The following is a 17,494-nucleotide window of genomic DNA, read 5'->3' as shown; positions in this document are numbered from 1 at the left end:
CTTCCTTCTTTTTCTAAATATTTATTTATTTTGAGAGAGAGAGAGATCACGCAAAAGCTTGCACAAGGGAGGGGCAGAGAGAGAGAGGGAGACAGAATCCCAAGCAGGCTCCATACTGTCAGAGCAGAGCCCAACACGGGGCTCAATCTCACAAACTGTGAGATCACGAGCTGAGCCAATATCAAGAGTCAGATGCTCAACCAACTAGGCCACCCAGGGGCCCCCCAGCTTCCTTCTTTAATACTTTTCTTCAGGGTGGTCATCAAACAGAGCTTTGTGACTACAGCGGAACAAAATTTTTTGTCTCTTTCTCTGGTTCTATTTTCTTATATTGATCATATGAATTTACTCTTCCTTCTTTTGTTCTTTCTGACAAAATTTTGGAAAATATAGCTAGAGTTTGGTAAATAACTAGTTGCATAGATGTTGGCATTATACACACACATATACATACACCACATGTTTATTATAGATAATATATATGTTTATTATGTTTTTATTATAAATATAAAAATATATTAAATATATATGTGTGTATACACTCACAAATTCCTTTTAGTTTCAATTTACTAGGTATTAGGGTTCTGTTAAGAGTGTATAATATAGGGGCTCCTGGGTGGCTCAGTCGGTTAAGTGTCCGACTCTTGATTTTGGCCTAGCTCAGGTCATCATCTCATGGTTCATGAGTTTGAGTCCCATGTTGGGCTCTGTGCTGAGAGTGCAGAGCCTGCTTGAGATTCTCCCTCTCCTTCTCTCTCTGTCCTTTCCCTGCTTGCACTCTGTCTCAAAGAAATAAACTTCAAAAAAAAGTGTACAGTATAGCTGAAGTCTGTCATTTTTAATCACTGCAGAATGATCCAGGTTGGAGGTGCAGGAATGTGTTCTAGACAGAAGACAATGTAAAGGTTGTATCCTATTCGCAGTAATGCAAGTGGCTCTATTTGTCTGATGCCGACAGAGCAAGTAGAGGAAGAGATGTGCTAAGAAACTGAGATGTTGATGGAGATGTCAGGTCTCAAAGCGTCTTCTAAACCACACTACTTGAGAATCATGAGGCATTGCTAAAGGGATCTGAGCAAGATGCAGAAATGGTGAGACATGTTTCTTAGCAGCTATGGCTCCAAGGGGTTTCCTATGGGAATTTAAAACCCTTCTACCCATTTCAAATAGTCTCCTCCATTCTTTGATGGAATATTTAATATTTTTGAAATTTTATTACAAACATAATACAAATGCAGTTTCACATACAACTCCTCTTGTTATCAAACATTTTGAAATATAAACCAGTCTCATATTGGTATTCTTTTAGAACAACCACAGATCCTGTTCCTTAGAATAATTTACTGTTGTTGTGGAAATGAAATAGACACTAACAAAATTGAAGTCTAAGAGCTCAACTAACAAGTTTTCATAACAGTTAGGGGGATCTGGCCCCAGGTGGTAGCAGTGGGGAAGGAGAGAAGAGCCTGCTTTAGAAAAATAATCAGGAAATATAAGACAGGGGTTTTAGCCAATTTGAAATGAGATCTGAGAAAGAAGAAGGTATCAAGAATAGGAACCATATTTTTGGTTTTGGCATCAACGTTGCAAATGGACAGGTATATATTAGAAATAATAGATTTTTGGGGGGAGCTGTCATAAACTAAGCTTTAAGCATGCTGAGATGAGTGATATATGGGACATCTGGATGCAAGCATTTGGCAAGTTCATGCTTTATTGTTGTTGCTACTGTCTAGTTTTCATGTCTAGTTAGTATGTCCTTATCCAGAGACTATCTAATGTAATTTTTGTGCATGTCCTACAATGAATCCAGAGTACCGTGATGATAGAACTCAAAACTGAAAACATACACCTGTCTTTGATATCTTACTACAATAAGCTCATGTGTCCTAAAAACACTTCAATTACTATATAAAATTAATTAATCACATGTATCTCTATACACTGTGCAAAGTAAAACATTGAATGACTCAACAAATGCCATTCTCTTCAACATGTTAATGATACGGTTGTAGAAATGTTTGTTAAACAGTCCAGATATCATACAAATCTAGTTTTAGACACTATTTTTGTATGATATTAATTTACATATAAAATTTAAAACTTACAGTTTTTCCTAAATATTTGGTCTAATTTTTTTTTCATATAAGTCAAGAACAGGGAAACAAAATTAACCCTGCACAAATATAATCCTATCCTACACAAATAAGATAATGAGAGGATTATAGATTAAGATTTATTTTCAGAATATGGATGTGAGAGGAAATTCAAAATGTAAGCTTTTATATTACAAAATAATTAATGAACAGTCCCCAAAATTAGTTATTTTGGCTTTTTACCAAGTTATATGAAAATGAAACAAAGAAGAAAGCACATTGGATTTAAAGACAATAAGGAAGGGGGGAAAAAAAGACAGTGAAGATAGTTTCCAAAACTCCAAAAGAACAAAGCTTTGCATAACAAAACTTGCAGAAGAATCTACCTCAGCAGATCTCACCATGATATTATCTGAATTATTGAAGAAGGTAATTCAGGTGAAGCATTATCTACAGAGATTTTTAACATTGATGAATTTGCTTTGTTTTGAAGCACATTCCTCTCAGAGCTAAAAGTAGTGGTGTGTGTGTGTGTGTGTGTGTGTGTGTGTGCACGTGTGTATGTTTCTGAGCATAGCATGCACGGCATGACATGACAGATTTTCAGACTTCTTTTCCCTTTCCCCACTCTTACCTTCAACCCTTGCTCTCTGACAAGCAAAAAGATGAAGAACAGATTCTCATTTATTTCAAGTTTGAGGATGCTGCATGGAGACACAGGTTGTGTGAAACTGTGTGTGTTTGTGCAGGCATTGTAACAGAGGGTGGTTATCCCAGATATCTAGATTTCACTTGAAAATGGTGAAAGAGAAGGATTTAAGATCAGGGGTGCCAAATTCCACCACTAAAAGAAATACTTCATCTGGTGTAAAAGTGATTAGTCAGTCAGAGAAAGACAAATATATGATTTCACTCATATGAGGGCTTTAAGACACAAAATAGATGAACGGATGGGAAGGGAAGCAAAAGTAATAAAAAACAGGGAGGGGGACAAAACATAAGAGACTCTTAAATATAGAGAACTGAGAGTTACTGGAGGGGTTGTGGGAGGGGGGATGGGCTAAATGGGTGAGAGGCATTAAGGAATCTACTCCTGAAATCATTGCTGCACTATATGTTAACTAATTTGGATGTGAATTTTTAAAAATTAGATTAAAAAAAGTGAGAACTTTTCCAAGAGTTCCAAGTGCTTACGAATAGAAAATACAAATGCTAAGTAAAAATAAATCAGTCAGAGAAATACAAATACCCTATGATTTCACTCTTGTGTGGAACTTAAGAAACAAACCAACAGGGAAAAAAATAAGAGAGAGAGGCAAATCAAAAAAGAGACTTTTTAAAAAAGTTTATTTCTTTGAGAGAGAGAGAGAGAGAGAGAGAGAGAATCTCAAGTAAGCTCTGCACTATCAGTGCAGAGTCCGATGCAGAGTTTGATGAAGGGGGAGGGGCTTGATGGTGGGAGCTGGATCTCATGAACTATGAGCCCATATCAAAAGTCGGAAGCTTAACCAACTGAGTCACCCAGATGTCCACCCAAAAAGGACTCTTAACTATAGATAACTAATTGTTACCAGAAGGGAGGTGGGTGGGGGAATGCATGAAATAGGTGATGGGGATTAAGGAGTACAGTTGTGATGAACAGTAGGTGATGCATGGAATTCAACCACTATATTGAATACCCGAAACTAATATAACACTGTATGTTAACTAACTCACTGGAATTAAAAATTTTTTAAAAGAATAGGAAACACAAAAAAGTTTTAAAACAGGATTTCCACTTTCAAATTTTGTTCTCCCACACTGAAAAAAAAAAAAAAAAACACAAAAAGCAAAATTCTTATTTGTTCACTAACACTATAAAAACTACCTGATACTGGTCTAGAATGTAGGAGATTCTGATTTCATAAATGGTATCTCTTTTCTTTTTTCCCATTCTAGTGCTTCCATTGTTTTGATTACAACAGAGTAATCAACTTTCCTTTCTTTAAGGAACTTCAAGAGATCTTTGTAGAGAAAGTCTGTGGTATTTGAACCTCACCATTGGATTTGTTATTATAAAACAAACATAGCCCTAGGCTCTGCCTCCTAATAATAGAACTTTGGGTAACTGACTTTATTTTTTTGATATCCCTTTTTTCATCTGTAAATAAGAGATTAGAGTGCTTGGTTTATAGGATTATAGTTAGACCAAATAAAATGATAAGTATATTGATAGACAAAAGTATTTAGTATGTTATTGTTATAATCAATTTATTTCATAACCACTGCTTTTTATTTAATATTATTGGTTTTTTTCATTTTGTATTTTAAAAATCCACTAAGAATGCTAGGAATTAATTATTTTTTAATTTTAATTTTAAAATTGAGTATTTTGCATTAAAAAAATAAATCTAAAACAAAAATTTATCTTCAGGAATTTAAGTTCCATTAGTAAAAAAAAAATAAATTATGCCTAATTACTCTTTCTCCAAATAACAGTAATAAGCTATGTAAACTATGAATATACATTATACATTATATATGTTATGACATATATGTAATACAGATTGTATACAATATGCTACATTTTATATAGAGTGTAATAGAATACAATATAATAGTTTGAACACACTGATGAGAAAACAAAAGGAAGCAGAAAGCCAGAGTGAAACAAAGCCTAAGAGAAAAAAAAAAAAAAAAAAAAAAAAATATATATATATATATATATATATATATATATACATACATATTATCAAGTAACATAACAGAGAAAACTTTCCAATTCATACAGAAATTTTACTGGATTGCAGAATCAGATTTTGAAGTTGGGTTTGCCAGAGTGGCTGCACACTGAAGCAGGAGAACCTTAGCAAAAAGAAACAGGAGGATGAACCATCAAATATACAAATTCATCTCAAAAGTATGGCTGACTCTCTGTGAAAAGGAGGCTGAGAAGGCACCCTGCAGGAACACAGCAGGAAACCACATTAAGAATGCTAAAATTGCTAAAAAGGGATGAAAGCAGCTACCCAGAGCTGTATAGACAGGATTAGGAGTACAAAACCTGCTGAGTTAAAGGATCTTGGCAAAAACCTCTTAGTGTCAGCGAAAATCCAGAAATCATGCCTTAAGGATAAGGGTTGCATAATAGGATTAAGGAGTAGTTTAAGATGAAAGACAGAAGTGAAATAAACTCACCAAAATAAAACCTAAAACCAACCCTACCTCTAGATCAAGACAATTCACCTGTAATTGTCTGCCTACTAGTACCACACACATATCCCCATAGGCAAATCACACTGAAACCGCTAAAAATCAAAACTAAGATGCCATAATGAAAGCAGGTAGAGAAAGTGGACTCTTAAAATAAATGCAAGATATGAATGATGGCTGGTTTCTCATTAATAACAATAAAAGATAAAATAAACTTTAAGTTGTTTAAAAATATGTAATATGTTAATTAGAATTCTATATCTAACAAAACCATTTTAAGATAAAATAGAACTTCACAGTACTAGAAATAGCAAGAAAAATTCTTCAAGATGAAACAAATTTGTATAGGATGGAAATGAACTTCTCTAGGAATGAAAGAACAATGAATCGCATCACAACTGTATCTGATCAAAATCAATTAGCAAAATGTGGATTTAAACACAATTGTATAAATAATGATACTAAGTGTAAAATAACCCAGCACTGATAATGAAAGCAAAAGTTCTCAGAATGGATTAAAATCAAGAAACAGATAACATCAACTTACCATAAAGATACGTCAAATCAAAATACATTGGTAAAGGAGGTATCATGTGAATACTAAATTTAATAGCATGGCTATATTAATATTAAACAAAATAGACTCCAAGGTAAGGAATATTATCAGAGATGAAGAGGATTTCATAATGATGAATGTGTAAATTCATCCAGACATAATAGTTCTAAAAGTGTATGTATTTAATAAAGTAACTAAAAAACACATGAGGCAAAAATAACAAGCCTAAAGACAGAAGTAAAACAGTGCTCCTTTGACTTTGAAGAATTTAAAATGCTGACCTCAGTAATGAAAAAAAAGGAACAAATTATTTAAATCGAGAAAATTCAAATAGCACTATCACCAAATTAATCTAACTGACACATACAGAACACTGCAACAAAAAACTGCAGAATATCCATATTTTGTGTGTATGGAATGCTCATGTTTCTGGACCATGCAACAAAACTCAATTAATACCAAAGAGAAGAAAAGATACAGGTATGTCCATTTCTAATAGAAATGGAATAAAATCATAAATAAAAGAGAATAAGACCTCTAAAGAATCTCCAAGCAGGTTTTTTTTTTTTAATTTTTTAACTTTAATTTATTTTTGAGAGACAGAGAGAGACAGAGTGCAAGCAGGGGAGGGGCAGAGAGAGGGAGACACAGAATCTGAAGGGGGCTCCAGGCTCCCAGATATAAGAAGAGAGCCCGATGCAGGATTCGAACCCACGGACCGTGAAATCATGACGTGAGCCAACATCAGATGCTCAACTGACTGAGCCACCCAGGTTCCCCAAGAATCTCCAAGAGTTTTAAAATTAGGCAACTCACTACATAAGTCAAGAACCCATCAATCACAAATAACATTAGGAAATACTTTGAATGAAAGGATAATAAAGCACAACATACTCAGTATGTGGAATAAACCTAGAGCAGTAAATAAGAAACGTATAGCTTTCAATGATTAAACAAGAAAGATTTACAGTAAGTTATCTATTTTCTATCACAAGCTTGACAAAAAAGGATAAGCTAAATATAAAATAAATAAAGACAAAAGAAACTCTCTGAAAGAGAATTACACATGAATAGAGAAAAGCTTTAGAACCAAAAAATGATTCTATGAAAAATTTAGTAAAACCAATAAACCCTTAGTAAATGTCCCTAAGAAAGAGAGAATACATAAATTTCCAATGCCAGGAATAAAAGAGGGGAAATTCCATATATCCTGCAGACATTAACACTGTGAGAGAATATTATAAACAACTCTGAGTATAATCAACAAAATGCACAGTATCTTTGACCACACAATGTATCAAAACTCAGAAAAATAAATAGAAAATACGAAAGCCTATTATATGTTAAAACAATTGTATTTGTCCTTTAAAACTTGCTCCAAAAGAAACAGCCATACCCAGATTATTTCACATAGGATTTCAGTAAAATATTTAAGAATTTATAATATTTGTACACATTTTTTTTTTCAAAAAGTGGAGGTGGTGGAAACACTATTCAACACATTTCCTGAGGTCAACATAACCCAGTTATCAACCCTTGATAAGAATGTTACAAGAAAGTATAATTATAAACAAATATCCCTCTTAAATATACAAAAATATTCAAAACTAACTGGAAAATCAAATCTATTAATATAAAAATGAAAATGCAGGATAGCCAATGCTATTTTAAATATTCAAAAAGTAATCAAAATGTTCAAAATTAGGTATGCAAAAATAACCACATTAAGAAACTCAAGGAGAAAAAATGCACAATCATCTTTATGGACTAAAAATAGAATTTGACAAAAAAAAAGAAACAGATTTTGACAAAATTTGATAGTCTCTAAAAGCAAGAATTCTTTACAAACTAGGAGTCAAATTCACAATTCAAAGGGAATGTACTAAAGCCCAGAGCCAATGTCATGCTGAATGGTAAATTTTTGAGTACTCTCACATTAAGTCTAGAAAAGAAGTGAAAGTTTGTCTTCACTACTTCTATTCAACACTGAAACAAAGGTACTAAACAGGAATAAAAATTGATAATATATACATATATATTTCCTTATTCGCATATACCATTGTTCTAAATAGACAAACTCTAAGGAATTTAGAAAAGAAAGAAAGAAAGAAAGAAAGAAAGAAAGAAAGAAAGAAAGAAAGAGGAAGGAAGAATATTAATTCTTTTTAAGTTAAGACTATTACTATGCCACTTTGGGCTCTCCATGATTGAATTAATAGGCATAGAATAGGTACTGGTTGGAGTGACTGATGATCATTTCTAAGGAGAAATTGTGCCACTACTGTACAAAAGAAGTCAAGAAAACTATGTCTGGGATACAGAAATTTCCTTGGGATGGCTCTTGGTATACCATACCATGGTTGAAGTCAATGGAAAACTACAACAAACTAATTCAGGCAGGGCTGCTAAAGGCCCAGACCCTTCAGGAATGAATGATTGGGTTACCTGACCAGGTAAAGAACCATGACCAGCTAAGGTGTTTGTTAAAGGCAAAGGTAATATGGGATGGGAAGTAAATGTCACCTCAATTAAAAGTTGAATTTTATGGGGCGCCTGGGTGGCTTGGTCAGTTAAGCGTCCGACTTCGGCTCAGGTCATGATCTCACGGTCCGTGAGTTCAAGCCCCACGTCGGGCTCTGTGCTGACAGCTGAGAGCCTGGAGCCTGTTTCAGATTCTGTGTCTCCCTCTCTCTCTGCCCCTCCCCTGTTCATGCTCTGTCTCTCTCTGTCTTAAAAATAAATAAACGTTAAAAAAAGTTAAAAAAAAAGTTGAATTTCAACTTCTATGAATCAGGGACAATCAGATTTATGATTTTTTTCAAGGCATTTTAAGCCAACATCGTATTTATGTATATATCAATGGATTTTAGACCAATATCCTACATAAAGCTAAAATTTAATATTTAGTATAACACCCATCCCTGACTTAAACTCTCTGACTCTCCTAGCACTCCCTAACTATCGATCCATTCCACTCCTAGAACGTGCTATTGCTGGAACATGTCAGTACACTCTACTTTAGTGCCATTAATCCTAAAAAGGAAAGCTGGAAAGCTCTAAATTAAATCTCTTAGCTTTAGTAAGTATTTTTTGCCAATCTCAGTTAACCATCAAATTTCACAGTGCAATTGGCCCTCAACCTCATGTTCCAGCTGATTCCCATTATCTGGGTTTACATTTTCTTTCTTTCATAGCTCTAAAGAGTCTCCAACATTAAATTATGTGTCTATTTATCATATTTTTCCTTATCCTCATCAGTATTTAAAAAGTTCCAAAGAAGGTATCTTTGCCTTATTAATAGATATATTCTAAGTACTGGTGTCTCACATATATTAGGTGTTCAATAAATAACAACAAAATAAACACATTAATCCCCAGTACAATCTTTCTGAATAAACTGTTTCACATCACCAATTTTTTGAGTATTGAATTTTATATTATTTACACTTGGAAAATAAAATCTTTTTTTATTTATTTCTTATTATTTAAAAAATTTTAATGTTTACTTATTTTTGAGAGAGAGACAGAGACAGAGACAGAGAGAGAGAGAGAGAGAGAGAGAGAGAGAAAGTACAAGCAGGGGAAGTGCAGAGAGAGGGAGACATAGAATCCAAAGCAGGCTTCAGGCTCTGAGCTGTCAGCACAGAGCTGATGCAGGGCTCAAACTCTCAGACTGTGAGATTATGACCTGAGCCGAAGTGGGACGCTTAACCGACTGAGCCACCCAGGCACCCCAAGCATTTTCTTAATCTACTTAAAGTATAATGATATTTGTGATAAGCTCACATGTACAACATGGTATTTGTATTCAAACTTATACTAAATATAAAATGAGAAGGAAACAAATACGTCATGTATTTAGTATAACGCTGCTATAGTAGCATATTTAGTCACTGCATTCTGGTATGTAAAGGAAATAAAGGAAACAACAGATTTCACTAATTACATTATTAGGTAAAAATATTTCATTTGTTGAAAGAAATAAAAACATTTTACTTTTCATGAAAAAAAATCTGAATCAATCAAATTGGTTGTTGGGAATTTCCCATATAATATTTTGTTTTATACATTGGTACTAAGTATTAAATATTAAATATTAAAATACCAAATTAAATATATTTCAGTGAAAAGACTTCTGTGAAACTATAAAGACTTTTAACTTTAGGTTTTTTTGTTTTTGTTTTTTTTTGTTGTTGTTGTTGTTTTATTTTGTTTTTTGAGAAAGAGGGCAGAGAGGAGCAGAAGGAGAGAGAGAATCTTAAGTAGGCTCCACGAATGTGGGGCTCAACTCACACACTTGAGATCATGACCTGAGCTGAAATTAAGAGTCAGATGCTTAACTGACAGAGACACCCAGGCACCCCTCAGCTTTAGCTTTTATCTTTAACTTTAATATAATGGTATTTGTTTTCCCTAAAATATCTTTTTATCGCATTCTTTGAAGTGTAACTTATAAACAATAAAATTAATTCATTTTAAGGGTTTGGTTCAATGAGTTGTGACTAATGTAAATCTTTGACTTCTTTCACTCAGCATAATGCTTTGAGATTAATTCAAGTTGTTCTGGTTATCTTTCTTTTTTTCATTTCTGTGTGGTTTTCTAATGTATATATATCACAAGTCATCTATAAATATATATCTATATTATTTCCAGTATTGAGTATTATTAAGTTCACTAGTAATATTTGTGAAAAATATTTTGGTAGGCATATATTTAATTACTCAAACATAAATACCTAGGACAACTGTTGGGTCTTACGGCAGGTGTATGTTTGGCCATATAAAAATGTGTGTTGTATGATCTTTGTCTCATGTAGCATTACTACCAGCAAGGTAATAATTTAATTTCTGTGTATATTATGACATGATAATTGAGGCCTATTTTTTCCTATGGCTATCCAGTTGTTCTAGCATAGTGTATTGAATTTTCAATATTTTCCTCTGTGGCACAGCTTTAAAAATAAAACGGCCGTATAGGTGTGGGTCTATTTCTTTTTTGTTTTTTCAGCTTTATTGTGGTATAATGATGAATAATGGGTCTATTTCTTGATTACCTATTCTATATCATTGATATATACATTTATCAATATATCAGTATCACACCATCTTGATTATAGTAGTTTTGTAGCTGGTCTTAAAATGAAATAGAGATATTTTCCAACATTTTCTTTTGGCTTTTTCTAGATCCTTAAATTACACACATGTATCTAATGTATGTATTATATGTATAGAATATATATATTATATATATATAATATATATATATATATATTTATAAATATATACATATATATTTATCTCTACCTTTATTTCTAGCTCCAGCTCTTCCTTCAATTTTCAACAAAAAGTACTAGTGAATGGGGATTTTTTTCAAGCGTGTGTTCAACCTATAGAGTCATTTGGGCACAGTTAACTAATCACTAGTAAATATTCCAATCCATGAACATAGTATATTTTTTATACTATTTTTAATTTTATTTATTTATTTTGAGAGAGCAAGTGTGCATGAGTGGGGAAGGGCAGAGGGAGAGGGAGAGAGAACCCCAAGCAGGCTGCCCACTGTCAGTGCAGAGCCTAACATGGGGCTTGATCTCATGAACCATAAGATCATGACCTGAACCAAAATTAAGAGTCAGACACTTAAGCCACCAAGCCACCCAGGCATCTGTGTTTTTATACTTTTTAGGTGTTCCTAATATTTTTAGCAAGATTTTATAGTTTTTTATTGTTCCAGTATTGTACATATTTTTATTCTATTATAAATGTTTTTAAATATCATTTTTCAATTTTACTGCTAGTATATATAAATATAAATTTTTGCATTAATTTTTTAATGTTTATTTGTTTTTGAGAGAGAGACAGTGCAAGCAGGGGAGAGAGACAGAGAGAGAGGGACAGAGGATCCGAAGCGGGCTCTGTGCTGATAGCAGAAAGCCCAATGTGGGGCTCAAACTCACGAGCTGCGAGATTGTGACCTGAGCCAGTCAGGCGCTCCACTAACTGAGCCACCCAGGTGCTCCTATATTAATCTTTTATCCTGCAACCTTCTTGAATCCACTTATCCTAGATGTGATAGGATCTTATAGTGTCCTTAAGTGATGGACACTTAAGGACTTATCATTTGCCTGGACTCGTAGAGAGTTTTACTCTTTCCATGTGAGGCTTATTATTCACCCACAGAATCACGAGAATCCTTATGTACACTTCTGTGCTTCTTACCCTCCTCTCCAGTTCTTTGTTCCTCAGATTCCAGACACCTTAATTTCTTCTATCCTGATTACTATCTCTACAACTGAGTTCTCCTAAGGATAACATTCCTTAAACTTCTGTCCATAATACTTCCAGGCAGAAATCCAGTGTGATAAGGGAGTATATATCATTTACTTCCCTTCTTATATGAATAACAATCCAGTAATGCCATTAATTCAATATCTATAAACAGTTGTATTATATATGCTTTTATTGTTTTAGTTGTGTACAATGAAAAAAATAATACAGTACAAATTAGTTCCTCATGGTCACAGAATATAATTTAATATTCTATTGCTCTTAAAAATAAATAAATATTATCTCCTCTAAACTGCTGGTTTCAACTTCTTTGCATGTCTCATAATCTATTGTTGAGACCTAAAAATTTTAAGTAATATAATGCAGCAATTCTGGGAAAAAAATCTCAATCCTCTCCAGGGCATATTGTTATTCTTTGCTTGTTTAACATCTTTCCAGAGTTAATTCTGTAAAGTGTAAATTCTGTAAAGGTAGTCTTTCCACGTTTAGCCACGTGAGTCTCTGCTCAGCTAGCATAGTGGTCAGTAATGATTGCACAGAGATTTCCTTAACTGCCTGAAATGTGTAGGTTTTATAATCTCTTATGAAAGGTGCTGTGTGTGGGTGTGTGTGTGGGTGTGTGTGTTGGGGCACACCTTCAACACTAAGCCAGTCAGGTAACAATTGTGCCTTTGTCTTTATTTCTTGCTTGAGCAAAACTTCAATGTCAAGCCAAGAAGAGAATTTAAGGCTGTCTCAAGCCTTTCCTGGGAAAAAGCACAGGCCTATCCACGTGTTTGTCCTTGTAGCTTCCCACAAATATGCTAGAGCTTTTCAAAGACTCTACATACATCTTATTTTTCAACATTTCCTTTTAAAATTTTTGGTGTGCCTATCATTTGCACCAACTTTAATTTTTCAATTCAGGGACCAAAGCTAATCAGTACCCTGTAACTATTTTTGACAATCATCCCTGGAGAAGTTATTCCTCCATAGGAACTCCAAGTCAGGTAAAATACAGACAGTCTTAGAAGTGGTATCTTAACAGAGAACTACCAGAATGGTCAAAAAAATAACAGTTCTTTAGGAATGAGGCTTTGAAAGGACTCTAATCCCAATTGGTCTCCTCTGGTGGCTACCCAGCTATTGGCTTCACCATGATTGTGGCCATTGGTTGTTAAGTCTACTGTAGGGCTGCCTATTCCTATATAGGAATAAGTATATTAAGACATCACAAAGCTCTCTGTTGTTATGAAAACTAAGCCTCCCACCACTCCTTATTTGAATAAATGCTCCCTTAACTGCTGTAAACCTCTGGCTAATTTCCAGAGTTCCGAATAAGTTGGTTTTGACATTTTATTTTGTCGGTTTTATCATTGCTTTTATGAAGGAGAGAACTTGTAGGGGTCCTCACTTCACCACTTATACTAATGTTTCATGGGGATTATATTTTAAATTGCTTCATTTTATCTCTTTTACTTACGTGATAAACATTTCCATCATCTTTTTTTAATGGAAAGAATAAAGTATTTTATTGTTTTCCTAGTGGAAAGGCTGCTCAAGACTGACAAATAACTTCAGCCAATAATGTATTACAAAGGAAGTAAATATAAAGTAGGAACAAGAGAATCACAATGTCACAGCTCTATGATGATCACTTTTACAAGGGGAAAGTGCCCTGGTAGTTGTTTAGGTCTACTTGACGTTTATTCAAAGGCAATGAAAGGATGTGTTACTGTTTTATTTTTATCTATTTCTGTTTAGAGTAAAAGATCAACTTGAATAATTACAAATATAAATATTGTATTAAGCAGGTTTATAACAGGTGTAGGTCAAAAGTGGAAGCAAAGGGAAAAGCAACTTTTAAAAATATGCCATTTTAGTATTTCATGAATAAAAAGTAGATTAGTTTGTCCAGTCTTTAAAAGGGAAAGGGGAATTTTCTGGAAAAATAGCAAAGTGATGAAATTATCAAGGATTTAGTATTCTTTATAATTCCTTAGCTAAAATAGCTTTCCTAAATTCCTAATAAATATCCTCCCCCACACCCCCCCCAAAAAAACTGTAAATTTCAGTTGAATTAAGACTATGGGCGTAGTAAAAATAATAATCATGATAACAACAATAGCAATATTATGTCATATGGCTTATGAGTTGGGTTGAATAAGGTAGTCCTAATTTGCCCATGATGACTTTAATTAGTTGTTAATATCCTCCTTGACATTCAAAACAAAAATATACTTGGGGCGCCTGAGTGGCTCAGTCGGTTAAGGGGCCGACTTCGGCCCAGGTCATGATCTCGCGGCCTGTGAGTTCGAGCCCCACGTCGGGCTCTGTGCTGACAGCTCAGAGCCTGGAGCCTGTTTCAGATTCTGTGTCTCCCTCTCTCTGACCCTCCCCCGTTCATGCTTTGTCTCTCTCTGTCTCAAAAATAAATAAACGCTAAAAAAAAATTTAAAAAAATATACATATATATTTTTTATATAACATATTTTTTCCTGTGTGAGAACAATATTACATAGTTTTGCTACAGTTAGAGAAGACACAGAGTTAGAGAGACAGAGACAGAGAGAGAGGGAGGCAGAGAGAGAGAGAGAGAGATAGAAACAGAGATAGAGATAGGGATGAAACCCCTTGGGTTTGGTGAATGCCCTCTGGCATCAGCTTTTTCCTCTTTCAGACAGACTCTTCCACCTATGTACTGGCCAGTGTTTAGTCGTTTCTCAGATTGTATTGGAAACATTACTTCCTGTGACTGCCCAATTGTCACTGATACTAATTCATTAGGTCCCTTTTAAATGTTCTCATAATTCCTGTACTCCCTTTCTATAATGCATTTTCTTTTTAATCCTTAGTATCAATAAGCGTGGCAATTCTGAATTTTCAACAGTCAAGCCCTTAGTATATTGTATTAACTAGCAGCAATTATTTAAAGGTATCAGTGGTAAAAAATTTTTTTTTTCTCATATGCAGGAAGACAGTAATTTTTCTTCTTCCTCGTTAGTATATAAATGACAACCTTCTTCTACATCTCCATATTTTTCTATCTTAAACTATATCTATACTAAATTGTTTTATCTTTTCCTCTAGCCCAAAGATATTTTTCAGTTTATCTTGTAAACTAATGATTAACAGAATTTCATACATTTTAAATAGAAAATTAATAATGACATTTTAAAATAGGAAGTTTTTTGTTTATTTGCTAAAAAGAAACATTAATATAGATATTATCTGTCAACAAATACCTGCAGACAAAAACTGGAGTTGTGAAACAGTGTAAGAGAAATCAATAATCTTGATAGCATTTAAAATCTCTGTTTAGCAACTGGGCTTGAGGTATAAAATTTTCAGGAAGTACACAGCCATACTTTTTTTCACAAAAGCTGCTGCTCACCTTCTTAATCACCTGTTTTCTATAAACTTAATTCAATTACATTCATGCAATCAAGTAAAACAAGTAATTTAAGTGATGGATCATTCTTAGAACTGTTATAAAAAAAGTGTTACTTTAAATACTATAAAATATATTATAAGGTATATTACAATCTATCAAAATGAATAGAAACATAGCATTCATATTTAAAATTAAATTAGATTCTAATGACATGATCATTTACTTTAATGTAAAGCAGAGGTTTTCATCTTGTAGTATAGGAACCGCAAGAATACTTCAGTCTTTTGAATTTGATTTTCTCATGAGTGAACACTAGAGTTTTCTGCAAGTTGCACGACAATGTGATTAGGTTCCTGGTCTGCCAACTACTGAAATGTATGCATGCATGTTTTTTTTTTTATTTCAAAACTATTTTAATTTCTAACATGGTAAGTATTTGTGTGTGTGTATATGTGCATATATAAAATTCATGAACCAAAGTTCTTTCTGGGTCCAGAATATTTTTTCTAAAAGGTAAACGTATTTGGAAACCATAAAGTTGAGAACCACTGATTTAAGAGAGCACACATTCTTAATTTCACATTTATATTAAGTAAAAGAGATATTTAATGCCCTTTCTTTACTTGAAATTTACTTGATTTTTATGTTACTTCACCTTTTTTTGAGAGTCCATCATTTCAGTTATATTTAATGATGATAAAAGTTATTAAATGGCATTCTTAGTCTTTCTCACAAAAAGAAAAAGTCATTAAAAATTCAGAAGTACAAAAATGTACATTTTAATTTTGAGAAACAAATTTTCTAACTTCAAATAAATAAACTATATATTAAATTAAGAAAACATCTGTTTAGGTATATACTTTTAGACACTGATGAAATTAACCTAATATGAAGAAAAGTAGCATTTATAATAATTTTGATAATTACATGTTAAATGGCTCAAATTTAATCCTGTGCATCATTCATTAAGGCTCCAGTATTTTTGTAAAAGCTATTTTAAATTAAAATGGAATACCCAGTGGATATAATTACAAAACAACTCAAGTTTTATTCTAAACTGTAGTAATTGATCCTACAGTGAGATTTATTCTGTAATCATGGAAGTCAATGACATTTACAACTAGAATAAATTAAGGTAAATGAAGAGGAAAATTGTATTCTGTATAACATTTAGTTCATTATAGGCTTAAACAACTATGTCAATCCATGTTCATCAATAGAAATTATGATGCTTGCAGACATAATTGAATCAAAATATTATCTCCAAGAAACAGCCTATGTTACACAGTGTAAAAATTATTGTTTGGTTTTTTTAAAAACTGATTTGCTTTTTAAGTCCTTAATAAAAGGGATAAAAAATGTGGATAATTTGCAACACTATTGTATATGATCTCTTTTGTATTTTAATATAAAGAGAGTATTTGAAATTGCACCCTGTAGCTCCAGGGGAACTTGTTCCTTTAGGAATCTTTTTAGAAATTTTATTGTGCTTATCTCTACTAGTCATTTTAATTAGAATCCCCATGATTAATTCAAGAGATTGAATATAGATTCTTATAAAAACCATCCCAATGAGATTTATAGATTCTAATTCTGAGTGAAACATTATTACTTACTAAGAGGTGAACATTATGTTTACAGGAAATAATAATAATTATAGTAGTAGCAGTAATAGTAATATTATTCTAAAAGACCTCCCATGAAGGAAATGAGAGAATCTCTTCTTTAAGAAAACTCAGGATGGGGTAATATGTCAGCACCTAACTGGACATTACCCCAGTTTTCAACTATTATATTATATTTAATAAGTATTTAATATTAATATATATTCTCCCTTCGTTAGGTAAACGTAGTAGCATGATTCTAAATGGCAAGGTAGACAGTGCTTTAAAAAATATTGGGTATTTTTTGCCTATCTACCTACATTCCCACTTCATTTTGAGAACATACTTTTATTATTATTATTAATTTCTAGAAATTATATTTGAT

This window comes from Panthera onca, chromosome A2 (genome assembly GCF_046562875.1).
Source record: "Panthera onca isolate mPanOnc1 chromosome A2, mPanOnc1 haplotype 2, whole genome shotgun sequence".
NCBI classification, from domain to species: Eukaryota; Metazoa; Chordata; class Mammalia; order Carnivora; family Felidae; genus Panthera; species Panthera onca.
Note: the sequence above shows the minus strand (reverse complement) of the source record.